Here is a 24439-nt window from a genome sequence, read left to right as displayed (position 1 = left end):
ACTGTTTCACTCTGTATCGTGATATGCAGAGGTCTTTTGTAACCTGCCCTTTCCAGTTATATTTCTAAATAATGTAGTAATTAAGAGCAGGCTCTGAAGACAAACTGTCTCATTTCAAAATCTGGTTTCCTTGTCTATAAACTGGGTATAACAACAATGCCTATTGTTTTGGGATTGAACTGAAATAATAGATGTAGAATACTATATATTCTACATTATACATACATACATAATACAAATATTAGCTATTATGTCCTCTTGGCCATTACCAACCCCTGCCTCCAACTTGAAAACCTGGAACTTGCTGATCCTTGAAGACGAATTTTATACCTCTATGGCTGCTATTATCTTCATTCTTGCCTCTCTGAGGAACTCCTACTTATTCTTTGAGGTTAGCTGAAATTTCACCTGTAGCTTCTCTGTAGCTTACTCAATCTCCCTTACTTCTAAGAACTAATTGCTCCTTCTTGTGTTTCCATAGCACATTGAACACCTCTCCATTATAACACTTACATTGTACTATAATTATTTGATTCTTTTGCCACTGCAGTTCTTGTCACATAGTAAATTATCTAATGGTCGAATTCTATTAATGTAAGACTACAACGCCTCTTTGAGGAAGTTAGTAAACGATCAAAATACACATAACCAATAACTAAATCGATTCTCTAAGAACGGACAGAATGGGGGAGGTTGCACATTTAAGATGACTCTTAATAAAAAGAACTATATCATAGACGGGTTGGTGGTAAGAAGCGATTTTAATAGGATGGACTTAAACCTGCTTTATTTAAAGTTTTACATCTGGAAAAAATGGACTGTTACCTACCACGTGATTTTATCCATTTATACTACAAATATTTACTGCAAAAATGCTCTTTGGGGCACAGGAGTTACTGTCCTAAGTGAAAGACTGTTTTGAAAGTGCTCTGTAAATTTAAATTACGGTTATTAGTATTGTTGAAATCTAAAATTGTTGAATCTAACAGGCTTGATGGGTTTAAGGTGGACTGTGGATCGCAGTGGATGTGCATTGGTAGCTTGAGACACAGGTAACGCGGAGGTCGCGACAGAGTGAGCGACAGTACAAGAGCATTGGGGGGGAGAGCGCGCGTGCGGAGTGGGTGGGTGGGTGGGCGAGCGAGCTTCTCTGCAGGCGTGGAGAGAAGCACACAGGAAACAGGGACGCGCGGGGCGCAGGGCGCGGTGACGATTACGCCAGACGTGGTGACGTTACGCGCAGGCCGCAGCGGGGGGCGGACTCTGGGCCTTTATTCCCCTTCTGATTTTCCCCCTCCCCCCTTTTCTCCCTTTCCGGGTTTGGTTCCCCCCTTTTCTCCCCCTCTCCCCCCTCCTTCCCAAGCCCCTTTCCCCTCCCCCGCCCCAGTCCCCCCTGCTTCCCAGCCCCGGGCCCCGGGGAAACCCCCGCTGAGAAGAACCCGCCCCCAGAAGCGCGCCGCCGCCGGCCGTCGGGGCGAGCCGCAGCCGAGCGGCCGTGGGCCCGGGCGGCGGGCGGAGACGCGGGCGCCCTCCCCGCTACGGCCCGCGCGAGGTGAGGCCACCTCCCGGCGGAGGGGGCGGGCGGCGCGGGCGGCCCGTGGGGAGGGGGCGTGGCGGACGGGCGGGCCGAGGCCCCCGGTCTGGGTTCGTCGCGCTGGAGCTGCCGGGGCCGGGGGCGGTGGGTCAGGGCCTGAGCCTCCCGGGATTGACGGCCCGGACGCCAGAGACTCCCCGACTGGGCGCGGGGTGGAGGGCGGGGGCTGGTGCTACCTGTGGCCTGTGCGGTGGTACCTAAAAATTGCTGCGCCCTGGTAGTGCTCGGGGGCGAACTAGCTCCATGTGTTTCTTGGGTCTCCGTCTTCCTTCGAGCATTGGAAAAATGGGAGGGGAAGGTGTTGGAGTGTTTCAAATCATGTCGGGGGCCGAGTTTATTAGGGGACAGGGATTTGAGTTGGAACATACAGGGAGATGTTTCTGGAGCTTAAAAGTTGGGCCTACTCTAAGCTCATAACTCGCTCGGGCCTCTGAAAACTCTTCTCCATTTCGCTTTCCTGTAAAGCCAAACATGTTCAACGTTTGTGACCGTTAGCCTAGTATTACCGCAGAATATTTATTTACTTAAAGTGAATTGTTCTTGTATAATGATGAGAAATCACCGAATAACAAACAGCCCCAGAGGTTCATTAAACCAAGGAAGGTGTGGGAAAATTTTAAATTTAGATCCCAGTTGGGTGAATGTTCTGGTATATATTTTTTTCAAGTAAACTTAACTGAAATTGAGAAGCTAGAGTCCTGGCTGATGCTGGTAGGCAACATGGAGACTGGGGAAGGGGGAGGTGACAGGTTCCACTTAATGTCACAAATTTCTAGCATCTTACTGTATTTTGGGCTAGTCATATTGGCACTTGAATTAGATTTGTGGCTCTTCGTTTTTACTAATCTTTTGTTGTTGTTTGTTTTCTTCAATATTTCCTTTATTTTCCCTTTGTGGGACCTGCAACATCAAGACAAAAACGGTTTAGTGGCAGAAAGAGGTAGATTAGGTTAATTCAGTTCACTTTTTAGTTGTATTTTTCTTCCCCTGTTGCAGTTCTCCATAGGATTGAGAGAACTAGAACCTTTCTTGAAGGTCTGATGAACTGACAGTAAAAGTTAAATTTCAGAGTTGAGTTCTAACTGTCTTTATGTCCAATATATGAGCTATATTGTAGATCTCCACAATTTAAAACAAAATTTTAAAAATGTGAATGTCTAAAAATAGGGTGCCTGATATATTTTTAGTGGAAAAGGAGTCAGAAGTGGAGATGGCTTCCTGTGTCAGAATAACAATCATAGATTTTACAATTGCCTTTGAAGCTCTAGATGTGTAGCACGCTTTTGCCCCAATATAAGCTCTGGTCTTCTGGCTGTTCCTTGAGCACACCAGGCACACGTCTGCCTCAGGATCTATGCACTTGTTTCCTGGATCTTCCTGGATCACCTTTTCCTCTTAAAGCTGCACAGCCTTGTACCCTCCCTACCGCAGGTCTTTCGTCAATGTTACTCTAACAGTGACATTTCCTTGACTATCTAAATTGCAAAGCCCCTCCCCACATACATTTACTTAACTCCTTATCCCACTTCTCTGCTTTGTTTTTCTCCTTCACCCTTATCAACCTATAACACACTATATATTTAGTGTCCCTCATTAGAAAATAAGTTTCATGAGGGCAGATAGTCCTGTTTTGTTAATCGCTATATCCTCAGCACTGAGCACAGCACTTGGCCTGCATTTGTTACTCAAGAAATTTATTGACTGAATAGGTGAAGAGGAGAAGTTTTTTTTTAAACTCTCTCGTGAATTTCTGATCATAATTGGTTGTCCTTGAACGTGTGGAATAGATTTTCACTAGGATTTTGTAAGGTACTTGGAAGAAATTGAGATTTTTTTTCTAGTCAGTTCTTGTCACATTTCTTTTCCTACAGAAATTTTGAGCTTTCAGATCATTGAATGAAAGCACTGTGAACGTAGAGGATGGAGTGTAGGGGATCTTTGTTGTTGGTGGTCTTAAAGGAAGATTATCTCACACCTCATGTGGCTAGATTTCTACCTACTGTTTCAGGCTCTTCCCTTGAGGTTTGTTCATATCCCTGATGAGACAAATACCACCATCCTTACTCCTTTGGCCCCAGAGAGCTGAGCAAGCTGGTTCCACTTTGAATTCTTCAATTCAGTAGACTGAAGATGTTAGTATTTATAGTCCAGGCTGTATAGGTTAGATTCCCCCCCCCCTCCCATTCATATGGAGACAGTTGAGCTCAAAAACCATAATAGCAGCTTTCTCTAACAATGGTGGAGTGTTTGGTTCTGGGGAACATTTGATACTTTTTTTCACAAATCCATTTTGGGGGGCATTTTTAGCAACTAAATTCTATATTAAGTCTGAGAATCAAAAGGAGCAGGCCCCCTGAGTTCTGTGGATTATACCTCATTTATTTTTTCATTTCTTATTTCTTCATTGGTGCAGTTGTTACCTTTATTGACCTTCTGGCCAGAGTGGCCTGGATGAGATTTCTCTTTGGGTTTGAGGCAGTCCTGGCCACTGTTCTCCAGCTTAGGGTGAGGTAGTCCTTTTAACACTTTGTGGGAATGCTGGTGACAAAGCCAAAGGTTTTGCTTAAACCTTTGCTCGGACTTTGAAAGTTGCCAGGCCAATGAGAGAATGGTTTGGGGGAAGGGAGTAGAAGAATTGGGGATCTTATATCTATTGGACTGGATTTGGTCTGAATATTACTAGTGTAAAGAAGTAAGAGCATCAGAAGTATATTAGTAATTCTCATTTTGTGAATTAATAGTTCTCATTTTCTGATGTTATTTAGCCAGATTGATAAAAGCTTCTACCAAACTTCCATTGTCTCCTTTTAAAACCTTTCACAAAGTTTCTAGAAAGTCTTTCTCAAGCTTCAGAAATACGCATCTCTATGCTATGTTCTCACCTCTTACAGATAAATACTGAGTACTGACAACAGTTTAAGTGTAAGTAAGGGTTTATGAATGAAGCAGTGCTTATTCCTGTGCCAGATCTTTTCATGAACTCAAGGAAAGCTTTCAGGAAAAAGCAGATTTGGGGGAAGGGATAAAATGTTGCATTTTGGTTACATGGTCCCAGGAAGTACAGAGAGAGAGAGAGACACAGAGACACTAAGATTTTTCTATGCCTCCTTGTAAGATTGGATAAGGGACTCTGAGTGTACCTCTGTGGAATGTGCTGCCAACTTACAATAGGACAAATAACTGGACTCATGACTTGAATATGTGTACATGAATACAGTTGGTGGGTCTAATTTTAGAGACCTTCTTCATACACAGTGGCCTCAGTATTTTCCTCCAGCTGTATCCTTCTCACCCTGTGTAGAAAACATTCCGCTTAATAGTCTTTTAGTGGTTAACTTTTGTTCTTACCATGGTTGCCAATTTAGCAGTTATAGCACCTCTTCCATCTCACCAATGAAATCATTCTGTCCATTCCTTCTTAAGTTTGAGTTTATTTCTGAGAACAGATAGAGTTTTCATAACCTTAATTTGTTTTGACTCCTCTCTGAGTTTCCTTAGATTTCCTTAGCATATATCTGTTTTCTCCAGCACTTTTAAAAAATTGATGTTGAAAGCCCTTAATTATGATAATCTGCAGTGATTTTATCATTTTTACTTGGGATGTAGGAAAGGAAAGATTCTGGGTTGCTTCTTAAATCCCGGTGTTCTTTTTGCTTTTCTGCAGGATGAGTTGTTCAGTCCAGGTGTTTGAGCCCATACTGGGAAAGCTGTTTCAACTTTCTAGCTTTGACAATGTTTCGCAGAGTGCTTTAAAAAGAAAGAACTGATCAAATTGGAAATCTTCAGCCTAGAATAGAGAGAGGGTAAGGAGTAAAGGTGCAAAAGCTGCAGGAAGTCATGTCTCCCAATCGTCAAAACGCTTTTTGTACTTTTTAAGGATTCATTTTATTCTGTTTCTCTTTAATTTGTTAATCACAAAAGCATCAAAAATCTTTTCATTTCCTTACTTACTGTCACAATGTGACTTTTCTAAATTGTCAAAGACTTCGAGTTTTCCTGGTAAGTAATTTTCAGGCCTTTTTGGGTATTTTCTTAGGGGTATAAAATGAAGCTAGTTGTTAAATGCTCTTGTTAGGTCTCTTCCCTAACTAAGACCAATGTTCCGATTATTTCATTTCCCTATAGGCATTAATAGTATGTTTTACAGTTGTTTTTTTGTTTTTTGGTTTTTTTTCCACACATCGAAGACTTCAAAATCTTTTGCAAGCAAGTAAAAACTAATTTTGTACCCATATAATTTTTCTGAGGTCCCAAAAGATCTTCACTTAAGTCCTTATCCTATAGAGCTAGAAGTGTAAAGATAATCAGCAGGGTTTAAGAGAACTGAGTTTATTTCTCGTTGCCTTTTTTTGATTATTAGCCTGTAGTGAGAAAAGAAAGAGAAAAACTGGTCTACAGGCTAGTCAAGTTCCATCTTGGAAGTATTTTTGCTCCCACTATTAGTTTTCTGTGCAATTGTCTAATGTAGAGAATAGACAGTTTTAACTTCATTAACTAGTTTCCTCTGCCACTTGGCCCATTATCTTCCTTATGTGGATGCTTTTGGTATATTTCATGGTGATAACATTTGTGCTGCAATGTTTATTATAAATAATGATCAGAACCATATTTCATAATTGCTAAGTACTTTTCTTTTTCCTAAAAGCTCATTGGACCTTAAAGTGATGCCATTATTTATATTAAAATACCAGATTTTCCAAATATGCAGTTCATATTTTTTGTGGGGGCAGTGTTTTTGTTGCATATGTCAGTTGCAAGAATTTAGGCATGGTTTTGGCATGTGAGTAGCGTTATGGGCATCAGATAGTTCTTCATCCCTTGGAGAAGGGTGGTTCAGGCTTGTGAAAGTTTCTTTCTGTAAGCTTCATAACAATTAGGAGGAAAGTAATCAAATCAGTGACAATCCAGACTTAATAATGGATATATTTGAAATACATTTTCTCTCTGTACTCATATATTGTTCTTTCTCCTTAACCTAGCTTTGTGATTCTGTGACAAAAGAGAAGAAAACTTAGGATGGTAACCATCTGCTAACTTCCAGGAAACAGTGTGGTATTGATGGGTAGCAGGTGACTGTATACCTAAGTGACTAAGTGGTCACTTAGTGTTTCTAATGCTATTGGTGGAGGCAGCGGCCAACAGCCATCAAAATCAATTGAAAGAACATGATGGACATTGTTGTTAGGTCTAATGGACCCCTTTTCATCCTTGTTTGGTTTCACAGCATTTGTCACTGTTGATCCTTTTTCTTGAAATGTTTCAGTGACATGTCTTCTTTTCCACTTGTATTCCTGGCTCTTTTCTCCTGCTCATCCCTAAAAGTATGTGTTTTCGTTAAGGTTTCTGTTGTATTTTCCCTGTCTACCGCTGATTCTTAAACCTTAACAGCGTAAGCATCTCTTGGAGAATTTAAGAATGTGGCTTATGAAAGCCTTTATGATCTGGCCCTTGCCAGACTCTCTGACCTATCTTGTACCACACTTCCCTAATCTTAACTACGCCGTAGCCATAGCGGCTGTTTTCTTGCGCTTATAGTCCATTCTGCCTGAAATGCTGTTCTCCCAGATCTTCACCTGACTTAACCTTTTCTTATTATTCAAGTCACAGCTCAGACGATTCCTCCATAGACCTTCCCTGACCATCCCGTCCAAAACAGTTAACCTCCCCTTTGTGCTTCGTCACAGTCCTCTGTTTCATTATCTCCGTAGCACCTGCCACTATCGTAAGTTATCTTGTTGGTTTTCTTATCTGTAGTCTGGCTCACACCTAGAACTTAAACCCTATGAGAACAGGGACCTTATTTATTTTATAACTGCTATATTCTTAGTGCCTAGAATAGTCACTCAGCACACATTTATTGAGTGAGTGAATGAATGATATGTGGGATTTTGGGTCTTATTCCCAGAGATTTTGATTTAATAGCCTTGGGGTGGAGCCCAGGAATTTGTATTTTAACAAACATTCAAGGTGTTTCTGATATCTCTGGTGAGTTGTCTTGGATGATTTGAAAAACATTGCTCTGCACAGTCTGTTAGTCTCAGCCACCCTGATGGCTTCACTTAGCATCTATTACTATGTATAAGCTGACAATTTGTCAGTGTCTGTCTCCAGTTCTCATCTCTTGCCTTAGCTCTAGGCTTGTTTATTCAGTGGTCTCTTAAACGTTTCCATTTGACTGTCATACAGCACCTCAAATTCAGCATAACCAAAGCAAAAATAATTTTTGCATGGAAATGTGTCTTTCTGAGTTCTTTTTTCTGTTAATGATGCCACCTAGTTGCATAAGCCAGAAACTTGGATGTCATACTTGAGTCCTTCTTACTTTTTAACATCAATAATCATAAAGTTATGTAGACTCTTATCTGCTAAATCTCTCTTGCATGTTTCTATTTTTTTCCATCAACATTGCTACTTCTTTAGTTCTGGAAACTATCATCTCTCTGGAGAACTGGAATGGCTTTTAACTAGCCTTCCTGCCCTAGTCTTCCTTCCAGTTCTGCACCCTTTAGCCAACGAAAACTAAATCTGTTATTTTCTCCTGCTTAAAACCTTTTAATGTCTTCTTCTTGCTCCCAGTACAAAGGCTAGGCTTTTTTTTTTTTTTAAGCTATCTTGTAGCTTTACCTCACCTGCCTTATATTTTGCTGTTTTCCCTTTGCTTTCCGGGTTAGGCTTCAGCTACAGATTCATTACTTTTTCATTTACTCTCCCTATTTCAACTTGCCTTCAGGATACACCATTGTCTCTCCTGGATGCCTGTCCACCCCAAAACAACAAAAGCAAGAATGCTCACTGGTTTGAGGACCATGTTCTGGAACCCTTTCAGGGTCTCCCAAACTGCTTACTTTGTCTGCCTCTTTTGAACCAGTTTCCACAAAGGTGGCTTCCTCTCTGTACCTTACTATATTTCCCTCTGTACATTTCGTTCTGAGTTTCTGTTCACTCTGAAGTGAAATTCGCTAGGATCGTGATTCCTTCCTGTGCCAGAGAGCTTTCTAGAGCATGTGTCTACTCCTCTACTAGCTGTAAGGAAAAGAGTAGGAAAGAAAGAAACTAGATGGCATGAGGCTATGTTCTAGAGGTATACAGAGGGTGCCAAAAAGTGTATACACATTTTAAGAAAGGAAAACTATTAAAATTGTAATACTCAATATAAACCGATAACAAAAGATGAGTACAAGTCATGTTTGACTTCTGCAATTACAAGAGGTGCTTAAAGTGGTTACCATCAGCGTCCAGACACTTCTGATTACGGTGAACTACTGCTTGAGCATAGTTGACCAAGGTGTCCACTAGTATACATTTTTTTGGCACCCCGGTATGTTCTAGACTGTGATTTTGCCAGTTGTTTTTCCCCTCCTCGCTAACACCATACAAGAAAGATCATTGTTCAGGTCTTGGTTTGGGCCAGAGCTATACTAAGGCCAGTAACTGAACCGCTGAACTAAGTGTTTGCCCTTGCTGCCTGTACCATCAAAGTTTTACCTTTGCTGTTATCGAGGTATCTTCAGCCTTATTATTCCTCTTTCCGACTCTCCTTATATTCGTTTCAGGGTTATTTGGTTTAAAATTTATTTTCCTGTGTTTTATTCTCCATCCTGGCAGTATTTTTGACTATGAAGAAAGGGGAAGACCAAGAGGGTTTGCACTTGGAGTATTTTCCTTATATGATAGTGCAGAAATATTTCTTTTTCTTGTTTTTGAACCAAATGACTATGATCGCTGAAAAATTAAGTTATTTGACCAGTAAGATAGGAGGACTGTTGAAAGAATACAAACCTATTTGGTTTCTGTGCAGGCTTTGTGAGGGAGTAAAATCAGAGCCAGTGCTTAAAACTTTGGATTTTTAACCCTGTTTGAAGTTCTCTGAGGCTTTGCTTAACCATCATTAATTCTGCTGAATCAGTGTCTTTATATGTAAAACGGAGTTGATGGTCTGTTTCCTTTTAGCGTAGAAGAAAACTGCCTTTTGGATATATCTCTTAAGATTAAGTACAGTAATACTTTTTGATACATCTATTAATTTAAAATGTAAAGACTTGAGATTGAACTTAATGGATTCTTAGGCTAGCTTCACAATTCTACTCCCCGTAGGGTTAGCAGATAACACAGAAGAGGGACAAAGTTATCTGCAGATACTAACTGAGCATACTTTCCATGTAGCTGGGATGTATTAATATTTACACCTGTTTGGTGGCCACAGCAAGTATAGCCTACCTCACAGAAGACAGTCTATATTAAACATGATCAAATAACTGTGTTTCCCCGAAAATAAGACCTAGCCGGACCATCAGCTCTAATGCGTCTTTTGGAGCAAAAATTAACATAAGTAAAATACAGTAAAATAAGACCCAGTCTTATAGACCGGGTCTTATATTAAATTTTGCTCCAAAAGACGCATTAGAGCTGATGGTCCTGCTAAGTCTTATTTTCGGGAAACACAGTACTAGTCTTTAAATAATGTCCTCCAGTGCTCTTAAATAACAGAACAGCATTGAAATTAATATTGACAGAGAGTAAGTGGTGCTTTTTTTCTTTGTGCTCTATTTTATTTTTCTTCTTTTTATTCTTTGGAATTAACATTACTTTCATAACTTTTTCTGTCTCTTGGTTTCTTACAGGTTGGGAAATGGCAATTGTCTTTTCACTTTAGTAGACTGGCTAGATTCAGCCATAGGATCCAGTCAGATCTGTAATGTTTTCTAGGCCTTGAGAGTCTCTTTTGTTTCTATGCTCTTATTTATTGTTGTCTTGTGTTTTGCTCAGTGCCAACAGTAAGAGGATACAGACTGAGCCTTACCTATGTATACATACAATCTGTCACATGAGACCCCCTGGAAAGATTACAGATTTTCAGTTAAGAACTACAGGCATTCAGTTGCCACTGTTTCATTTTATCAGCCTAGCTTTTCTCACCTAACACAGATGCTATCCTGTTATCTGATTGCTTTGGTGCATTGTGAGCCTATCCTATTGTATTAGCTTAGAAATCAGAGAAACTGTCAGTTTATTTTTAGTCTGTGTTAGAAAAAACATTGTCTATATGTTTTCTTCCCAGGACAGTTCTCTGCTAGAAGGTCTTCTCTTAGTTTCTGGTCCTTCTATATTTTTATAATAGATCTTCAAGTCAGGTTTGTAGAACTGTTTCCAAAATAATACCTGACATCAAGAAAATTTATAAAAAGAACAACGCAGTCCTTTCCTTGAACGTTTAATAGATGTCCATTATTTGTTAGACATTGTTAAATGCTAAAGATACCAAGATAAATGGGACATTGTCCCTGTCTTCAAGGAGCTTGTGTTTTCTTATAGATTACAAAAGACTAAATAAATTACAAGGTCGTAAGTGTTACAAGGTGGCGATAAAAAGTAATGTGAGAGCAAGAAGGAGGGAAGGTTAACTCTAGATGATAGCATCAGAGTCAACTTTTAAAAGGAGGTGAAATCTGAAATGAATCTCAAGGGATTAATTAATTCAAGCAGCCTATGAATAGCTACAATATAGATGCTGGGGGTGTAAAAGAATGAGACATAATTCTTACCCTCAAAGAGCTTAGACATATCAATCTGATACTACAGCCTTTTAAATACTGAGCTACAGGAGTACACGAAGTGCTTTAGAAGCACAGTGGAGATCTGAAAAGGCTCTGTTAGGGAGTGATGCTCCAGCTGAATCTTGAAGGGCTGATAGGAGTTAGGAAACTGGCAAATTTACAAATATGTGGAGATTAAATAACATACTACTGAAAAATAAGTGGGTCAAAGAAGAAATCAGAAGAAAACTAAATTCCAGAGACCAATGAAAATGGAAACATAATACATAAAATACAAAATGTATTGGATGCAGCAAAAGCAGTTGTAAAAGGGAAGTTCATAGTGATAAAGCCTACATTAAGAAACAAGAAAGATCTCAACCTAACTTTAATCTCAAGGAACTAGAAAAGGACGAACAAAGCCGAAAGTTAGTAGAAGGATGAAAATAACACATACCAGCAGAAATAAATGGAGACTAAAAGACAGTAGAAAAGATCAATGAAAGTAAACTGTTTTTAAAAAAAGATAAAATAGATAAAGCTTTTGTTAGACTCACCAAGAACAAAAGAGAGCGGATTCAAAATCAGAAATGAAAGAGAAGACATCACAACCGGTACCATAGGAAAAACAAAGGATCACAAGACAGTGCTGTGAGCGATTATACACCAACAAATAGGACAACCTAGAAGAAATGGATAAATTCCTGGAAATATACAGCCTACCAAGACTGAATCATGAAGAAATGGAAAATCTGAACAGACCCATTATTAGTAAAGAGATTGAATCAATAATCAAAAACTCCCAGTAAAAGTTCAGGATCTGATGGCTTCACTGGTGAATTCTACCAAACATTTAAAGAAGAGTTAATACCTCCTTTTCCCCCCAAACTCTTCCAAAAAAATAGAAGAGTGGGGAGCACTTCCAAATTCATTTTATGAGTCCAGTATAACCCTGATACCAAAATCAACAAGGATACTACAGGAAAATTGCAGGCCTATGTCCCTGATGAACATAGATGCAGAAATCCTCAACAAAATATTAGCAAACCAAATTCAATAACACATTGAAAGGATCATATACCATAATCCAGTGGAATTTATTTCAGAGGTGCAAGAATGTTTCAACATTTGCAAATCAATTAATGTGATACACCACATTGACAAAATGAAGGATAAATATCATGATCATCTCAATAGATGCAGAAAAAGTATTTGACAAAATTCAGTATTCACTTATGATAAAAACTCTCAACAAAGTGGGTATAGAGGGAATGTACCTCAACATAATAAAGGCCATATATTATAAGCTTGCAGCTAACATAGTGGTGAAAAGCTGAAAGCGTTTCCTCACCACTTATTCAGTGTAGTATTGGAAGGCCTAGCTGGAGCAATTAGGCAAGAAAAAAAAGTTATCATAATTGGAAAGGAAGAAACTGTCACTATCTGCAGGTGACATGATATACACAGAAGACCCTAAACACTCCACCAAAAAAATTGTTAGAACTAATGAATAAATTCAGTAAAGTTGGAGGATACAAAATTAATATACAAAAATGAGTTGTGTTTCTATACACTAATAATGAACTACTGGAAAGAGAAATTAAGAAAACCATCCCATTTACAATTTCATCAAAAAGAGTAAAATACCTAGAAATAAATTTAACCAGGGAGGTGAAAGACCTATATGCTCAAAACTAAGACATTGAGGAAAGAAATTGAAGGCACGTAAATGGAAAGATATTCCATGATCATGGATTGGAAGAATTAATATTGTTAAAATGTCTACGGTACCGAAAGCAATCTATAGGTTCAGTGCAATCCTTATCAAAATTCCAGTGGCATTTTTCAGAGATAGAACAAACAATCCTAAAATTTGTATGGAACTACAAGAGACCCTGAATAGCTAAAACAATCTTGAGAAAGAACAAAACTGGAGGCATCACACTTTTGATTCCAAGTAGTAATCAAAACAGTATAGTATTAGCATAAAAACAGACACATAGATTAATGGAACAGAATAGAGAGCCCAGAATAAACCCATGCATATATGGCCAATTAATTTACAACAAAGGAACCAAGAATATACAATGGGGAAAGGATAGTCTCTTCAATATATGATTTTGGGAAAACTGGGCAGCCACATGTCAGAGTGAAACTGGAGCACTATCTTACACCATACACAAAAATTAAAATGGATTAAAGACTTAAACTTAAGACCTGAACCATAAAACTCCTAGAAGAAAACAGGCAGTAAGCTGCTGACATCCGTCTTGGTGATGATTTCTTTTGGACTTGACACCAAAAGCAAAGGCAACAAAAGCAAAAATAAACAAGCGGGATTACATTAAATTAAAAAGCACAGTAAGGGAAACAAACCATCAACAATGAAAAGACAACCGACTGAATGGAGGAAATATTTGCAAAGTATATATCTGATAAAGGGTTAATACCCAAAATATATAAAGAATTCATACAACTCAGTAGAAAACAATAGAAAAAAAAATCTGATTGAAAAATAAGCACAGCAACTGAATAGACATTTTCCCAAAGAAGTCATACAGATGGCCAACAGATACGTGAAAAGGTGCTCAACATCACTAATCATCAGGGACATGGAAATAAACACGATAAGATATTACCTCATACCTGTTAGAATGGCTGTCATCAAAAAGACAAGGTAAGTGTTGACAAGGATTTGGAGCAAAGGGAACCCTGGTGCATTGTTGGTGAGAATGTGAATTGGTACAACCTATATGGAAAACACTATGGAGGTTGCTCAAAAAATTTAAAATAGAACTACCATATGACCCAGCAGTTCCACTTCTGGGTATATATCTGAGGTAAATGAAATCACTATCTTAAAGAGATATCTGCTCCCCCATGTTGATTGCAGCGTTATTCACAGCCAAGACAAGGAAACAACCTGAGTGTTCAACAAATGAATGGGTAAAGAAAATGTTACATACGTGCATGCACACACAATGAAATATTATGCAGCCATGAAAAGAAGGAAATCCTGTCATTTGTGACAACATGGGTGGAGAATGGACCTTGAGGCTATTATGCTAAGGGAAATAAGTCAAAGAAAGACACTGTCTGATCACACTTATGTGGAATCTATAAAGAAGAAAAACGAAGCTTAGATGCAGAGTACAGATTGGTAGTTGCCAGAGGTGGGGGTGAGGGGTGGGCGAAATGGATAAAGGTACAAACTTCCGGTTATGAAAAAACTAAGCCTTGGTGATGTAATATACAGCATACTGACTATAGTTAATACTGTATTTTATATTTTGTTGCTAACAGATATTAAAAGTCTTTATCACAGGGAAAAAAATCTGTAAATGTCTGTTGATGGATGTTAACTAGACTTACTTTGATTATTTTACAATACATACATATATTGAATCGTGTACAGTTGTAACTGATATATTCATCACTAAAAATGGGGGCAGGTTTGGGGTTAGAGGAGTCTTGGTAGAGAGAACACTTTTGGAAGTGTGTAGCAGCTAGTTGTCTAAATGAATCTGCAGTTCTAGAGAGAGGCAGTGTATTTAGGTTTTAGAGTACACTACACATGTAGGGGTCAGTCCATGATAAGGGTATGAGATTATCTTGGGCAAACTAGTAGAGTGATGAAAGAGCTGAGGCCCCAGAAAATACCAAAATTTAAGAGGTACTTAGATCCTGATGGCATTGCATTTTAATGTAAAAATTGACCTTTTGGGGACCAAGGCAGCCTGTGCCTGTTCCTGACACGTAACCCACTAATGTTTTGAGGAAGGAGCAGATGTAAGTTGTGAGAAGCTTATAGGTACTTCAGAGTAAGTTAGCTCTGTTATTTGTGCTAATGGTGGATTTATTTTAATTGATCCTTACATGGAATACATTTGTTTGGTTTTTTTTCTGTGTGGCTTAAACAACAGATGTTTATTTTCTCCCAGTTGGAAGCTGGAAGTTCAAGATCAGGGTGCCCATTGTGGTTGGGTTCTGGGGAGGACTGTCTACCTGGCTGGCAGAAGGCTGGCCACCTTCTTACTGTGTCCTCACAGAGCAGAGAGAACTCTCTCTGGCATCTCCTCCTTTTATAAGGACACCAACTCCATGGATTAGAACCCCACTTTTATGACCTCATTTAACCTTAATTCTGTAAAGGCCCTATCTCCAAATAGTCATATTGGGGATTGGGCTTCAACATATGAATTTGGGGGGAGGAGACAAACTTTAAATCCATAAACACCACCTGAAGCCCCCATGAATCTCATCATCCCTAAAAGAGGCACAACCAGGTGTTATACAACATGAAGCTACAAGCTCTGAAGTAGTCTTGTCCAAATGGCTGAATTTAAATTTAATCAAGCCTTTAGATTTAATTTCCTGATTCTCGGAAGCCAGAGGATATAGCAGGGATTGACCAAAAAGGACCAGATAGGAAAGATTTTCCAGTTTGCAGAACATATGGCCCCCAATTACTTAACTCTGCCCTTGTATGGCAAAAACAGCCATGGACATTATGTAAATGAATGGGCATAGCTGTGTTACAATAAAACTTTATGGACACTGATATCTGAGACACATAATTGTCACGGGTCATAAAATATTACTCTTGATTTTTTCCAATTATTTAAAAATATTACCATCATTTCATTTTTTTAAAATTTTTTATTGGGGAATATTGGGGAACAGTGTGTTTTTCCAGGACCCATCAGCTCCATGTCAAGTCATTGTTTTCAGTCTAGTTGTGGGGGGGCACAGCTCAGCTCCAAGTCAAGTCGTTTTTTTTTTTCTTTCAATCTAGTTGTGGAGGGCACAGCTCACTGGCCCATGTGGGAATCGAACCAGCGACCTTGGTGTTATGAGCACTGCGCTCTAACCACTGGGCACACTGGCCGCACCTACAACCATTCTTAGTTTGCAGGCTGTACAAAAATGGTGGTTGTAAACCATATCTGATAAAAGAATTATATCTAGAATATATAAAAAACTTACAACTCAATGATAAGCGACAAAGAACCCAATTCAAAAGTGGATAAAGGATTGCAGTACACATTTCTCCAAAGAAGATACACAAATGGCCAAGAAGCACATGAAAAAAATGTTCCACATCATTAATTACTGAGAAAATGCAATCAAAACCGCAATGAGGTAACAGTTCATACCCACTAGGGTGACTATAGTAAAAATGTCAGATAATAACAAGTGTGGAGAAACTGGATCTCTTATACACTGAGGTGGGAATGTAAAATGGAGTAGCCACTTTGGAAGTCTTGCAATTCCTCAGGTTAAACAGAGTCACCATTTGATTTAGCAGTTCTGTTTCCGATGGAACTGAAAACATGTTCACACAAAATCTTGTACACAGATGTTGTAGCAGCAGTATTCATAATAGCCAAAAAGTGGAAACAATCCAGGTATCTTAATTGATAAATGGATAAAATATTGTATATCTCATACAAAGGAATATTAGCCATAGAAAGAGTGAAGTACTGATAACATTCTACAAAATGGATGACTTTGAAAAGATGATGCTATGTGAAAGAAGCCAGACAGAAAAATGATTCAGATGGAATGCATTTTAATTCTTTTGTTTGAATTTGGATATATTTGGTAATTCACAAAGTTTTAATAAAGCTTTTGTAGCCTGTAAACTAGTTGGCATGACATAGGCTAAAAATTTGTTCAGTTTCCCCATACTTACAAGGTAGTTAAGTGAACAAAGAATGTGATATCATGAAAGCATAATAATAACGCATATTAGATCATTTAATCAAAATAATATTTCCCATGGCATAGTACTGTATAATTACTATTTTACAGTTGAAGCTTAGGGAGTGTCTTAGTTTGTCCATCTGCTCTAACAAAATACCACAGGATGGTGCTGGCTTATCAACAACAGAAATTTATTTCTCACAGTTCTGGAGTCTGGGAAGTCTAAGATCAGGGCACTAGCATGTCACATTCTGGGGAAGGCCCTCTTCCTTCCTCATAGCCAGTGTCTTACTGTGTCCTCACATGGTGGAAAGGGATAGGGATCTCTCGAGCCTTTTTTTGTAAGGCATTAAGTTCATACATGAAGACTGCCCTCATGACCTAGTTACCTCCTATACCATCATCTTTGGGAGTTAGGATTCAACATGAGTTTTGTGAGGACATGTTCAGACTATTATAGAGAGGTTAGGTTATTTGTCCATCATCATGCAGCCAGAATATAACCCAGCTTCATGCTGAAGTCTGTGCTTGTAACCACCACCTAGAATTGCTTTACAGGACTCTGCAAAATTGACACTGGATAGCCAAGAGTTTGGGTTAATGTTGCTTCTTGTTCTTTTTTGCCCCAACTTTTTTATTTGGTATAATTCCAAACCTACAGAAAAGTTGAAAGAGTGATACAGTGAACACCAGTATGACTTTTACTTATATTTGTCAAATATTTTGCCACATTGGTGCTCTCACATTTTCTTTACCCCTTTCTTCCCTCTCCCTCTCTTTCCACCTCTCTCTCTCCCTTCCTCCTTACACATATGTACATTTTGTGTGTGTGTGTGTGTATTAGGAATTTTTATTTAGTGTATTAGGAAAGTACAGACATCAGGAAATTTCACCCCAAAATTTCTTAAACATATGTTGCCTAAAGACAAGATGTTTTCCTATATAATCACAAGACTATTTATCAACCTCATTATCATATTTAAAATGTTTTACAGTAATATAATAATCACATATAGTCTATACTCATATTTCCTCAGTTAGCTTAATAATAGAGCTAATGCTTTGTAGCTTTCCTTCCAATCCTGGATTTATTCAAGGATCATGAATTTAATTGTCATGTCTTTTTAGTCTTTTAATTCAGAGCAGTTCTCCTTATTGTTTTTCATGTCATTGGTATTTTTTCTTCCTGTGGTATTGTCACTTAAGGATTGTTTCTCTCTTTGTATCTTCTGCTGTCTGAATTAAAATCTCCTTAGGGAAACTTCTAAACCAGGGCTTTCATACTTGTGCTTTGAATCTGAACTTGCATTCATCTGTATATATATTTTACATATTGGTCTGTGAATACAGTGTAGGAAACTGACATGAAGTTAGGGTGTTCAATGTGTTGAACATTTCTGTTGGAGTATGGTTTTATGGCTCCTTATGAGGGCTGATGTTTTAGAAAATCCAAAATAGAATTAGCCTTAGAATTGGGATCTGGTATACCCAATCCTTTTCAGTCCAATAGACTGAGAATGTCCTGCTCTAGGACACTGTATGAAACCAGACATGTCAGTCTCCTCCACAAAAAACATTTTGCACTGAAGGTGAAACCCATTAAACCTATCTATGTGTTCCTTTGATACGGAAATATAAATAAGCTGTAAGGAAAGGGATAATGTGCTATTAACATGTTCTGTTGAAATATTTAAAATCCTGCCTGTTATTCCTGTGGAAGAAATATAGAATATATTTTTGGAGAGGGAAATTGGTCATTCCCAGAAATTACAGATAATATTTTACTTAACACCAGTACCAACCTGTTAATTATATGGCTTATAGATTTATTCTTTTATGTGGATGACTGCTCTAAGATTACTTAAGAAATTAGCTGCTTGGCAACTAAAAGTGCAGATATTAAAATGAATTGCATGCCTTCCAACTATTTCTATTACTTGGCTAATTTTAGAACCATGTAGAGCGCCTGTGGAATTGTAATCTCTGGGGATTTTAATAGTCAAGACAGACAATATTCAGCTTTTTGGAGTAAGGAAGAATAAAGGTAGCTTCAAATTAATTTTTGCACTGTCACCCAGACTACGTAATTAAGACATAGTCCAGTGAAAAGTCAGAACTGTTGTGAGAATTTTATTTCACTTGCTGAAAACTTGTGAGAGCCTAGGCCCTGGGTGTGCAAGGGATAAATTTTTCCCTCTCCTAGGTGAATTGCTGGAGGTTGTCTACTGTCCTTTCCCCACTGTCTCCCCAGATTGTCCTTGATAAGAGGTAGTACCTCTGAACTGGAGATCAGGTGAGCATTACACTTGGGTACTTGTGAGTGAATTTTATGACACTGGAATTATTTTGATGTGTGTGAATTAGATTCATGTAGGCTATTTTGAGGAGAAATTATTCCATGTACATTTAACTATGCATGAAATGTGAAAGTCTTGATTGAATTGGGTAAGATCTCAGCATAAGAAATAGCAAATAAAAGTAATGGTTATTTTGACTAATTTAAGTATAGTTAAAATAGACTAAGGTTTTACATATGGAGTGAATTGAAAATGTAGGAATTTGTTGCTAGAAATTTTAAGGACACTGGAAAAAATGCCAAAAAATTATTGTAAATCAAGAAAAATCCATAAAAATAGAATGTTTTTTCCCCCCTAAGATTTTATTGGGGAAGGGGAACAGAACTTTATTGGGGGAACAGTGTGTACTTCCAAGTCAAGGACTTTTTGACTTGGAAGTACTTTTTCCAAGTCAAGTTGTCCTTTTAACCTTAGTTGTGGAGGGCACAGCTCAGCTCCAGGTCCAGTTGCCGTTGTTAGTTGCAGGGGGCGCAGCCCACCATCCCTTGCGGGAGTCAAGGAGTCAAACCGGCAACCTTGTGGTTGAGAGCCTGTGCTCCAACCAACTGAGCCACTGGCACTGGCCCATGTGGGAATCGAACCGGCAGCCTTCGACTTTAGGAGCAGGGAGCTCCAACCACCGAGCCACTGGGCCGGCCCAGAATGTATTTTTGTTTGTTTGTTTGGATCCTGGATTTATACAAATGGTGAAATATTGAAAACTGGAAAACAAAACTACATATTACTGTCACTGAATGAAAGCCATATGCTTCCCCCCTGCCCCCCCCCCCCCACACTTCCTGCTGGGGCTTCCACAGATGAGTTCTAGAAGAGAGGGTTCTGTGTTCCTTGGAGAAATGAGCTGCCCTCAAAGGGCTTACTGTTTAGTGAGGCAAAATGTTATGAAGGAGGTAGCAGGATGGTTTTTATTTATTTATTTTTGCTTATCTTTATTTACAAACAACATGGATTTTTTTTTTTTATAATTAGAGGAAAATATCAGTAAAATCAGGTATTGTCATTAAGGATTGTTTCTCTGTGTCTTCTTCTGTCTGAATTAAAATCTCCTTAGAAAGGGAAACTTCTAAACCAGGGCGTTCATACTTATGCTTTGAACCTGAACTTGCATTTTTTAGAAGGATAAACGGGTGCTGTGTTTTTGTGGTGCCTTGGAGGTGGGTGGCTACTTCAGAATGCAGCTGAACATCTCTTTCCAAAACACTGGCTGCCAGAAACTCATTGAAGTGAATGATGAACGGCAGCTTTGTAACTTTTATGAGAAGCACGTGGCCACAGAAGTTGCTGCTGACACTCTGGGTAAAGAATGGAAGGGTTATAGTGGTTCCAATCAGTGGTGGGAACGACAGACAACGTTTTTCCATAAAGCAGTGTGTCTTGACCCATGGCGGTGTCCGCCTGCTCCTGAGTAAGGGGCACTCCTGATATAGACCAAGGAGGACGCGAGAAAGAGCACCAGTCTCTTCCGGGTTGCGTTGTGGATGTCAATCTGAGTGTTCTCAACTTGGTCTGTAAAGAAAGGGGAGAAAGATATTCCCGGTCTCGCTGATACTACTGTGCCTCATTGCCTGGGGCCCAAAAGAGCTAGCAGAATCCGCAAACTTGTCACACTCTCTAAAGAAGATGATGTCAGCAGTATGCTGTGAGAAGGCCCCGAAACAAAGACGTTAAACTAGGACCAAAGCACCCAAGATTCAACATCTTGTTACTTCACTTGTCCTGCAACACCGGTATCAGCATATGCGTATTGCTCTGAAGAAACAGCGGACTAAGAAAAATATGGAAGAGGCTGTAGAATATGCTAAACTTTTTGGCAAGAGAGTGAAGGAGACCAAAGAAAAATGCCAGGAACATATTGCCAAGAGACATAGACTGTCCTCTCTGAGAGCTTCTACCTCTAAATTTGAGTCTAGTCAAAAATGAGATTTTTCTAAGAGTAACAAATAATAAGATCAGACATCAAAAAAAAAAAAAAGGATAAAGGGGCTATAAATCAACTCTTAAGATTTGTAAGTACTCAAATAGAGGTGTTCTCCAGAGTTCTTGATTGGTCTCTAGTTAGGTGGTGAGTTCTTTGTTTTCTGGGCTTTTTGACTATTTTTTGGGTAATCTCTCTATTTTATATTACAGCTAAAGTTTTTGTTAAATAACTTCAGTGTATTTAATCAATCACTTAGCTAACAAAATTTCTATTTAAACCTAGGAACATATAGTTCGGTTTCTGTGAAAGTATAGATTGCCCATATGAACTTTGGGAGGAAAAGCTTGTGCTTATTATTAATTAGCTTGCCTTAACTTGCTGGAGACTTGGCATTTTGATGTCACAAAAGGGATCTCTGCAAAATTTGAAGAAGACAGTATATGCTTTTACTAGCACAAAAACTATTTTAACACAAAGTACTCCTTGGGGTGCTAGGGAAGAATATTGCATTTTTTTCCGTAGGTCCCAGGGTTTTTCAGAGACAACTTGAGTGTCAGGTAAGGTACTTGGGACCATTAAAAGGCTTAGCATCATGCTAGGACTGTGGGATCCAATTTTTGTGTGTGTGTATTAAAGGACCTTACTAGCTAGCTGTGGAGATAAACCATGACCATTTAATGATCAAAAAAACCAAAAGATACAGTAGATTAGATTCTGTAATATAAACAGAATGCAATAGAATTTAGTTGAGTCTAATTGTGTAGTACAAACAAATGAGAAAAGAGAAAGCAATATAGAAAGGTAGGGAAGAGGTAAGAATTGAACTGGGCTTTTATTAATATTATGGAAAATTTTAGACATTCGAAATCAAGAATAGTAAAGTGAACCTCCATGGATAGTTATTAGCTTATGACTAATTTTGTTTCATCTATACTGCTACCACCCCCCCTTCCTGATTATTTTGAAGCAAATCTGGTATATTATTTAATCTGTTAAGTATTTCAGTATATGTCTCTAAAAATAAGGACTTTAAAAAACCTAATACCAATACAATTTGCAAATCTAAAATAATTAACAATAATTCCTTAATATTAAATATCTGGTACTCGTATTTCCTGATTGTTTCATAATTTTTAAAACAGCCTATATGTTTAAAATAGCATCCAAATAAAGCCTGTACCTTGTGGTTGGTCAGTATATCTTTAAAATATCTTAATCCAAAAGATTTCCCTTCCCTGTTTTTTTGTTTGTTTGTTTTTTAATACTTCGTAGTTTATTTGTTGAAGAAACTGGGTCATCTGTTCAGTAGAGTTCCCCACAGATGGATTTGGCGATCAACATCACAGTGATGTCATTTAACATGTTTCTCTGTCCCATGTATTTCCTTCAAATTGGCAGTTACGTCTAGAGACTTGATCAGATTCAGATATAATGTTTTTGGCTTGGCTAGACTAGAATACTGTATACTTCTATTGGGAAGAAGTGTGTTATCACTGTTAGTTCCTTTTTTTATGATGTCAGCAGCCATCGTCTTCACTCCTTTCTTCATTAGGTTACAAAATGGTGATTTTCAAATTCTATCGTTTCTTAATTTATATTAGCTAAAATACTTTTATAAAGAGATTACTTCCCTCATCGCTTATTTGGTTGCTCTGAGGTACAACTTGTACAGGAAAGGGAAGCCCAATGCTTGAGTCTTTCTTGTAATGAACAGTATTACCATTTTCAGTATAATGAGTTTGTTCACTAACATCCTGCATAGGTAGGTGACTGATTAGTTTTATTGTGTCATTATGAACTCTCTAAGTAAGTATGTTTATGTGTTTCAGCCAATTTCAGTTTTATCCTTATTGGTGTCTCATTGATTGTCTCACCTTGGCAATTGTCTCACCAATGTCCTTTTGTTATGATTCTGTTACTCTTTGATAGCTTGTTTTCTTGCTGAGGTGATGTTCTGAGATCATGTGTTACATTTCCATACTGGGCATATATCAGCCATTGCCCCTAAAACCCTGGTTCTTTATGGGGAAATGATGTTTAGAGACCACAGACTGGGTGCAAAAGTACTCATTCATTTGCTTAGTGGGTTTGTCATTGTTTCTTGCCATTTTCAGTGAATAAGGCTAGGAAATAAGGCGGCTTTTTTTTTTTAAGTATATCACAAATTCATATCAATATTTCCAATTCAAAGTTGGGACTATAGATTTTTTATTTAACATCTTCAGTCTTACAGAGATTTGCATTTTTCAGATTATGAAAGTAATATGTACTCATTGTAAGAAATTTAAATAATTTTCAAAAGTATATAAGGTAAAAAGTGAAGATTCTGACCCGATAACCACTTAACACAATTAATTCAAAGGCTTCATTCATAGTGGACATCTTTTATTACGTCAATTATAGGTATCTGGTTTAGGCAGTTAAAGATTTGAGATATTTTTTGAGGCTAGAGAAAAGATGAGAAGTCATTCCTTATGTGAAATGAAGATTTTTATACATTTTTAAATTTACTTTTTGACTTGGTATTACATTTACATGGTTCAAAATTCTAAGGATAGAAAAACAGAGAGAAGATTTCTTCTGGCTCCTATAACCCATACCGGTCAGTTCCTCATTCCTGAGGCAACTAATATTACCAGTTTTTGTGCTTTCTATGTATTATAAGCATAAATACATGTAGATATGTATATATATTCTTTTCCCCCTTTTTACAAAAATGGTTCTTCTTGCCCTTTTCACTTAGCAATATAACTTAAAAGTGCATCAAGAATTTCCTTATTCTTATTTATATCTGCAGAGTATTACCGAATATGTAGGTACTAATTTTATCACTCCTAGTATTTTGATTTTTTCCCCCAATCTTTGCAGTTACAAAGAGTGCTGGGTGAATAACTTTGTACATACATCATTGTGTGTATTTGGAATAATTATTTATTTATTTATTTATTTATTTATTTTTTAAAGATTTTATTGGGGAAGGGGAACAGGACTTTATTGGGGAACAGTGTGTACTTCCAAGCCTTTTTTCCAAGTCAAGTTGTTGTCCTTTCAATCTTAGTTGTGGAGGGCACAGCTCAGCTCCAGGTCCAGTTGCCGTTGCTAGTTGCAGGGGCACAGCCCACTATCCCTTGCGGGAGTCGAACCGGCAACCTTGTGGTTGAGAGGACACACTCCAACCAACTGAGCCATCCGGGAGCTCAGCGGCAGCTCAGCTCAAGGTGCCGTGTTCAATCTTAGTTGCAGGGGGCAAAGCCCACCATCCGTTGCGGGACTCGAGGAATTGAACTGGCAGCCTTGTGGTTGAGAGCCCACTGGCCCATGCGGGAATTGA

The 24439-nt window shown here is 38.4% G+C and overlaps 1 protein-coding gene across 19 annotated transcripts in view; it reads left to right on the top strand.

The window, feature by feature from the left end:
- The first annotated feature begins 1470 nt into the window (after positions 1 to 1470).
- R3HDM2 (R3H domain containing 2) overlaps positions 1471 to 24439 on the top strand; it is a 130185-nt gene continuing 107216 nt past the window's right edge. For 6 of the 19 annotated variants that reach the window (XM_033116971.1, XM_033116966.1, XM_033116969.1 and 3 more), the window contains exon 1: positions 1511 to 1552. The gene's annotated coding sequence lies outside the window, so the exon portion shown is untranslated. Of the gene's footprint in view, positions 1553 to 19041; positions 19127 to 24439 lie in introns of those variants that run through there. The other 13 variants (XM_033116978.1, XM_033116968.1, XM_033116973.1 and 10 more) reach the window with 7 other exon arrangements.

This window comes from Rhinolophus ferrumequinum, chromosome 10, assembly GCF_004115265.2.
Source record: "Rhinolophus ferrumequinum isolate MPI-CBG mRhiFer1 chromosome 10, mRhiFer1_v1.p, whole genome shotgun sequence".
In the NCBI taxonomy this organism is placed as follows: Eukaryota; Metazoa; Chordata; class Mammalia; order Chiroptera; family Rhinolophidae; genus Rhinolophus; species Rhinolophus ferrumequinum.
This window is presented reverse-complemented; position numbering and strand designations above follow the sequence as displayed.